The sequence below is a fragment of the Myzus persicae genome, unplaced genomic scaffold (assembly GCF_001856785.1).
Source record: "Myzus persicae strain clone G006 unplaced genomic scaffold, MPER_G0061.0, whole genome shotgun sequence".
Lineage (NCBI taxonomy): Eukaryota > Metazoa > Arthropoda > Insecta > Hemiptera > Aphididae > Myzus > Myzus persicae.
Genome location: NW_019103123.1, coordinates 725,396 through 733,624, shown reverse-complemented (window position 1 = coordinate 733,624; position 8,229 = coordinate 725,396). Strand labels below are relative to the sequence as shown.

Genomic DNA, 8,229 nt, shown 5'->3' with positions numbered 1-8,229 from the left:
CAAATTATTGTATGTTTGTATGATATGCGATTTCGTAGCAATGTAACTAATATCAAAAAACATGTGATATGAATAGAACAAAAATGTTTTTAATTTTTTGTTGACAATAAGACGACTAAAGTTTTTTTCATCAAGGTTTTGGTTATTGATTGACATAAAGTGAATGAATAATTTGGTAGAAGTAGAACCAATTACATCAATATGTGTTTATCAGTTATTAGTATTGTTATTTGTTACATATAAAAGTAAACAAATATATTTAAGTATTTTAAAGCAATTGTTTGGAAAAATTAAAATTTTTAATATTCTAAGATATTCCTGTATTTCTGAACATGTCATTTGGAGTCTTATTGAGTTATAAGATACCTGTTAAGTTAAAAACTAACCTCACTGTTTTTGCTTTTTATATTAAATTATACCGTATCATGTAAAATATTTATATACAATGGCCACATACTTGTTTTATAGGGTAAGCACTATTTTATGTCATAAAACATCTAAATTCAAATGTCACTAAAGATATAATATTGTTTTTGAGATACTTCAGATACCTAGCAAATGAATGGCTAATAAATTTTGTTTATATTGTAAACGACCATTCTAATAGTTTTACGGTACACCTTGTGCATCAAGTTGATATTTATTTTTATTTGATATTAAGTTCAGCAGAAATTTGGTGGTTTACGGTCGGCAGACCACCCTGTACGTACACAAGTAAGTAAGTTATACTCGAACGAGCGGCTAGGGCATTAAACTAAAACGTCGGACGCGATTCAATAAACTGCCTCCAAGAGTTGTTTGGCCAGAGCCGCCGCCGCCGCTGTCGCCGCCCTCGTGGGAAATATAAACTCCAAAACTAATGGACGTTATCCGAAACGTGGCCGTCTGAGGTTTCCCGGAGGGCCCAACATTTCAGTGTTTTTAGTGGCTTATTTCTTACTTATTTCTTTTTTTTTTTTATACACATTTTCCTAAGTCATAAAAAGTTGGAGAACGAAATCGGAATGTACCAGTGAGGTGTAAACAATTCACATGAGTTTTTGAACACGTGCGTACCTATATCTACTGTATCGACCGTTCACTTAGTTTGACCGTGTTATTAACATTCAGTCAGCGTTTGTATGCACCTTATTTGAGTCGAATTTCCCGGACTTCTTTCCCGGAGATAAAAATTATTAGTAGCTATCAAAACGTATATACGTATTATATCGAAGTGTCGTGTGTGCAGATAAACAACGGACATGATATAGTATGTATTTAAAAGCTAATAAGTAAATTATTTATATCCGCGATGACGTGTAGTACTACAAAATATTAAATACAAGTAGGCATATTATATATTTACACCAGAACAATGAAAATCCGATAAAGTTTCAAATTTCAAATATTAAAATATTAATTTCAATGTTACTTATTAAAAAATCGTGTAAAAACTTAGGTGTCTTAATTATTCATTTACTATGTGCGTTTACTGTAACATTATTTTACACAACAATTTTTCGTACTAAAACGAAAGTATTTTAATATGACCTCACGTAATATATACAAAATTCGTATTACTTTTAATATTTTATAATTTCTAGGGTACCTTAGTCATTATTATTATTTTTTAATTATTCAAATAACGTAAATTAAAGTTAACGCTAAAACCAAAAAACTCATAAAAGTTATCTTATCTAATTTAAATTTAAATTTTATTTAAACGAAATCGTGAAATCTCTGTTTTTCTAGAAAAAAATAACGAATGATATTACTGAGTCTCATATTTTATCTTACCTCATAAAACGTATAAGACAATTAGAATACAAACACATAGTCAAAATATTAGTATATGTTCTATATATGTATTTATATATTATTGTGATGTAAATAACTTCAGCAAGATGAAAAAAAATTTATATTTTGGATGTACCAAGCGGAGACTTGAAAAATCGTCTATCTATTTTTAAATGTTGGTACTTGACGACATAGTTACTTGAAATACAATGTAAAATAAACAACTAGTCGTCATAACTCAAAATATAACAAATATATACATATAAAGTAGTAAAAAGCCACAAAGGAAGAACACGTTGGTGACGAATAGACTCGTAAAAACCGAGTTCATCGACAAAGCACAATTATTTTATTTTCTATATGCCTTGGGAGCGATTCTTCCGACGAAGGAAACACGAACGCATCCATATAATACAACAACAATAACAATAATAATAATAATAATAATGAACTGTGCAAACGTAAGGATAAAAGGATCCGCATTAAGACTGAGCTACCACCACTTATAAACTGTTCATATATTGTATTTGTACATAGGTACCTGCAGTATTATAATACCCAGGTATAAATTATTGCTGATAATGTATATTGTATACACATTGTACCTTTTAGGTATATAGTCCGTGTCGTCTTTTTTTATTTTCGGAAATCCAATACGCATTTACCCCATTAAAATCGTTCGAGCGAAATGTCGTGGTCGTCGTTATAGGTTGAAAAGTGGAAATACTCGTCTGCCATATATACAATACGTATGTGATTTCTCCGGGGGCACAGCATAATACATGCCTATACATACATATGTATATACTATGTATTATATATAGTATATTATGGCCGTGTAGGTATATAATATACAATATATACATTATACATATTATATAATATATACTTCCTCGTCACCGCGGCGGCAGCGGTCTACACAATAAGGTGTACACACCAACCCGTCTTATATTATACATTATTAACATACAGACCACACCGCTCACTGTGTATCCTTTCGGTGTTTTTTTTTTTTTTTACATGTATGTGTACATTGGCGGTCACGTCTATCGGTTCGATTTTTTTTTTTCTGTGTAAATATATGCATTTTTTACCCGCGGCGATCAACCTTTACATATTGATTGAATTATTGTCACACACACACGCACACCGGACACAATGAGAACGACAAACCCGGAGGTCCCCGGCCGTATACAATGATCCGTTCCGACACGTTTATATATACCGCACGCGGTCGCCGCGCTTAGAATAGAGTATTAGAGCTTAGGGTATTATGGTAGCTCCGAAACTGAAAGACTTTTGGCCGCTGCCGCCGCACGACACACACCGTAATAAAAATATTATTATTACACACTCGCGCACGATTCACGATCACCGTTTTCCGGTGGAATATCAAAACGTTTCGTCTGATATATTGTGTACACGCTGTTCGAATGTTAGTAGGTAGGTATATATATATATATTATATGATGTGGCTATAAATAGTGTTGATCAATAAGGTTGGTAGTTGTAACAGTACTTTCAGTTCTTGGATCCCGAGGTTTTCGACAATTCGTTTATGGCATTGGTTTTCCTTTTTATTTTAACCGTCACCGGAATCGTAGGAGTTTATGAAATCGTTTGAAACCCAAACTAAAACCAAAAAATTAAAAAAAAAAAAAAAACTGTGCTCAAAATCCAAACCATAATCGTTATAGCTATACATGGTTTTAACCGATGTTTGACAGCTAGCTACCATCATCGCACTCGACATTTGTCGTTGGATTGTGACCGTACAACAAATTACAAATCTAGTATTAAATAAACGATGTTTAAAATATTCTTAATCGAATATAGCCATATAATTTTAGGAAGATCAAATTATTTTTAAATGCTTAAATATATTTTAATGTTTGTATAATGTTTTACTATATTTATTATTTACGAAACGTTTAGAAGGAAGATTTAAAAACTGTTTAATCCTTTCTTTTGCAATATTTCTAGAATCATAAAACTTGATCATGTTTTTTTGAGAAATGCTAATGGCAGTAGTGCCAATGGAGATATTATATGGACAAGTTAGTTTTGTATTCACTTTGGTGCCAAACTATCTACTTTCCATCTAAAAAGAAACACAATTACTAAAATGATATGTTTGCCATCTCATTGTAGTTATAGATTATCTTCACAATGACGTGTGCAAATTTTAGCTGAATGTTCCCAGGCCAGGAAAAATGTTCCAAAGTATTCAATTCATCAATACAACTTTTGATGTACAGCTCTTATTGAAAGTTGTATACTATAGACAATAATTTACAAAATATATTCATAATGAAATCTATATATATCAAAATGGAGCAAAAAATGTATAACAATATTCATCAATTGAGAACGGCTGGGCCGATTTGGAACAAATTTTTTTTTAATTGTTCGTAATTGCCAGAAAAAGGTTTCTACGAAAAAAATTTTGCAAAAACCCTTTTTTAAAAAAATTTTTTTGATGATTTATTTTTTGATTTCCATAATGTTTTTTTGAATTGAAAAAGTTACAGCAAGCTTTAGCTTGTAAAATTGTCCATATGACATAATTAATCGTTAAAATCGGGCCCCGGCTAACACCAAAAAAATGAATCAACATAGAGAAATATATCGTGAATTGAATATTAGGTATTAATATTATGTTTCACTATATAAAGTAAAGTTTAAATTTTGAAAAATGATAATTTTCGTATCGTTTTTATTCCGTTCGATTTTATTTATAGCCGTAATATTCTCTTTACATAGAACGCAATAGTCGACAGTAGAGATAAAATTTAGATTTTATCTATATGAAATATGATTATTCGATTAATACGACTTCATTTTACATTTTTTGTTTGGCGTTACCAGAAAAACTCAGCGAGTACAAATTTCGTTTATTTCATTTTATTTTACTAATCTAACAAGACCCAATCCTGGATGATTCAGATTCACAATTGGACCCGATAGGTCCGACCCGGGGAGTTGCTCAAACAGAGATTTTAAGATTCACGAAGAAAATATTTGATATACGGTTACTTTTAGTTATAGGAGAAATATATATATATTTAGTAGACATTTTTATTTTTTTTTGGTTTATTGGTTGCCTGCAGTGGTTCATCGAGCAGATCACGTATAAGTATGCTAACAATTGAATTTTCACACATTGCCTACCGGTTACCAAAGTGGCTGAGTTGCACTTATAGCCGCAATCAAAATAAATATAAAACATAGTATTTCAATAATACACAGCAGGTAGGGATAATATACTGCTCGTATTATCACCATCGAGTCTCATATAGAGTTGTCATTTTTAACAATTTAACGGGCAACAAAGTGCACGGGATCAGCTAGTATAATATAATATCGGTAGTATAGTGGGAATTTGATTTAAAAGTAATTAATATTATAGGACTAATTGATGGAGTGAATGTCCTGAGACTGTAAAATTGTTATTGCTATAAAACCTATAAAACGCTATCTCATGATGAGAACAAGATTATAGCTCTCTTGGCTTTCTGTGGGCATATGGGTAAGCATATATGTTCATCAGTCGCCACTAGCCAGTGTGTGACGGACGATCCGGGAAAGATACAACTATATTCACTAATTGTATAACAAATTGTTTTCAAAAAAAGTATTTCTGATCATATTTGATATTTTTACAACTCTGTTGTAGTCCTTACAGCGTAATCGTTTCACCTTGATGCTGGTCCGAAACCGGTTAATTCATAGTCAGCAACGATTAAAAGTTTAAGCACATGTTACGAACACTAGTATCACTAGAAAAGTCAAACTGAAATCAGTTAATTCATTGATTTTTTATTTAAATGAGGTGCTACAAGTTATAACAGCATTATTAAAAACTAAATATTGTAGAGAAATGACAGCAGTTAGAGGAAATTTATTATTTAAGACAATTTTATTAACTAAAGACTTAGGTCTACAACCTGTTGAAAATTAAAATTATTTTATTTTTGATAAACAATTAAAAAATAAGCTGTTCAGTCAATTACATATATGTGAAAATTAGCTATCAAAATCACACAATAATAGCAAAATAAATGTAGTTTAAACTATTATATCAATTTGCAACCTCTTTATTTTAAAAATAAAATAGAAATCACTTTTAGCAGTGTATGAAGTGATAATATAAATAGAGAGATGGTTTTTGATAATTTTTAAATCAATTATTTAAGTAAATACAGCTTAATAAAAATTCTGATTTTAACTTTGAAAGTAAATAGTAATTTTTATTCTGATTGCGCGTAATTGTATTCAATTTGAATAAGAATTTTGTTTAACTGTTCAAAAATTAAAGTCAATTTCAATGTTATTTCATAAAAATGTAACTTTGATGACATTATTACTAGCTGGTGAGGGAATTTAATTAAAACTATTCGTCCATAAATTGTACGAAGTATATTCATAACAAATACCGTTAGATAATTAACCGACTATCACGATGCATATACTATATGTTGTATTGTTCTTTTTGACGTCCATTAACTATTATCACCTATAATAATATCCAACAAAATATATTTTAAAATTCTCTGTATAAATAAATAATTACAACATAGGTATTAACCATTCCCCCGAATTATTTATCATTAGTGAAATGCATAAATATATTTTACAGGGTTTTAAAACAGAGGATATTTGGTTTAAGCATCGCGTGGTGCGTTCTATTTTTCATTACTATTAAGGCTCTGATATTATTATGGTGTGGGGCTGGTGAATGATGATTATTTTCATTATATTATTTATATATTTTTTTTCATAACTTTGCAGACTTCCTGGTAATAGGATTATTTATTTGGTTACAAAAGAAGAAACAGGAAACAAGTTTATATTATAGCCACAAGAAAAATCATTGAAACTCGAATAAAGTATATATGGTAGGCCTTTGAGTGAAATATTAGGCAGAATTTAAGTTAACGCAAGTTCCGGTTGGACAGAAAACGTTTCTTTCGGTGCTATTCGTTGTTTCATTATTATTTCTTTGTTTTTTTTTCCATTGCTTAAATACATCTAAAGTAATACAAATGGTAAATATTAAAATGTCTTAAAGGTTTAAAGAATATAAGACAACTATAATTCCGGTTTTTTATGTCTCTTGTTTAATTATTTACTGTTAATGCCTGGAATTATATTTCACTCAATTCATAATTGCAAAATAATAATTAAAAACCATTTAATAGAAAAAAACCTTGTGCATAAAATTCAAATCCTTTTAATCAAAAAAGTTTTAACATTTATATATAAAAATATTTATATGTATAACATAAATGAAAAAAATATTTTAAAAGGTATAGGTAATATAATAATATGTATATTTATGATTCTTTAATTATAGTATCATTTATTGAATAAAAAAAAAAAAAATGTTTAAGATTGTAATAATATATTAAACGAATATACAAAATGCATGTCTATTTTACTTGTTGTTTTTGCTGCGTGTGAATAATTTAAAAATTGCATAGTATTGCACTAGTATTAGTTGTACTCATCTATATTAGGGTATACTGGAATCATTGTATTATACATAATAAAAATGAAGAAAAATTACGTAATAAGTACCCAATAACAATAAATACAAATTTCAAGGTGGAGGAATATGCGAACATGTGTTAAGAGAAACGTTCAACTAATATATGATTATAATATGTGTACAATACATATTATATATTTTTGTAATTTTTTTTTTTACCATCTACAGAAAATATAACTTTATGATTTATACGATTAATACATAATATTGTAGTATATATTAAAATATAGTATAGGAAAATTATATTATAGGCAATGATGCAGTCTCAGAGCGTGGATGTTGATGCTTTACGTATATGAGAATAATAAATTTGGCTCGGGAGCCTCGAGTGATTATAAAACGGTGCCAAACTCGGTCGACTTCCTGGAATACGAACATCGCATCTTGCGCATACCCCGTTGCGGGAGGTAAATTAAACCTGAAAACGAACGAGCATATTATTATTATATTAAATATTAAAACTTGGCGTCATAGCTGATGTTGTCGATGGCGATATTACATTATTTATCACGCTGGCTGACTGGCGGCGCAATTAAATTTGTAACGTTTCCATCGACTCTGCGATGATTTAACGCCCGAGCGATTGCAGCCGAATGCCGACCACGTCGACGGCGCAGCACGAACGTCTCGATTCTCTGGATTTAGTGATACGACTAATAATGATATAGCAGGAGGCGCCTTACTTTAAAATAATAATATTGTTGTATTATGTTTAACGGCATGCAGGAGTGTTAATATAATATAATATATGGGTACGGAGACGGGGCGGACGATTTTTAAACGTCGCGCGGACGAGAGCAGACGGAAAAAGTAAAATCTCCGTCGCCAACGAACGCTCAATAATAATAAGTCGACGCAAATATTATGCGTACATAGATAATTATAAACGTATACAATACAAT

General features: G+C 30.2%; 1 long non-coding RNA gene across 1 annotated transcript; it reads right to left on the bottom strand.

The window, feature by feature from the left end:
• Positions 1 to 7,201: 7,201 nt before the first annotated feature.
• Positions 7,202 to 7,992, bottom strand: LOC111033825. The gene is made up of 2 exons (XR_002604473.1): positions 7,827 to 7,992; positions 7,202 to 7,745 (listed from the first exon to the last, which is right to left on the bottom strand). It is a non-coding gene; the product is annotated as an uncharacterized LOC111033825 (long non-coding RNA).
• Positions 7,993 to 8,229: the final 237 nt, after the last annotated feature.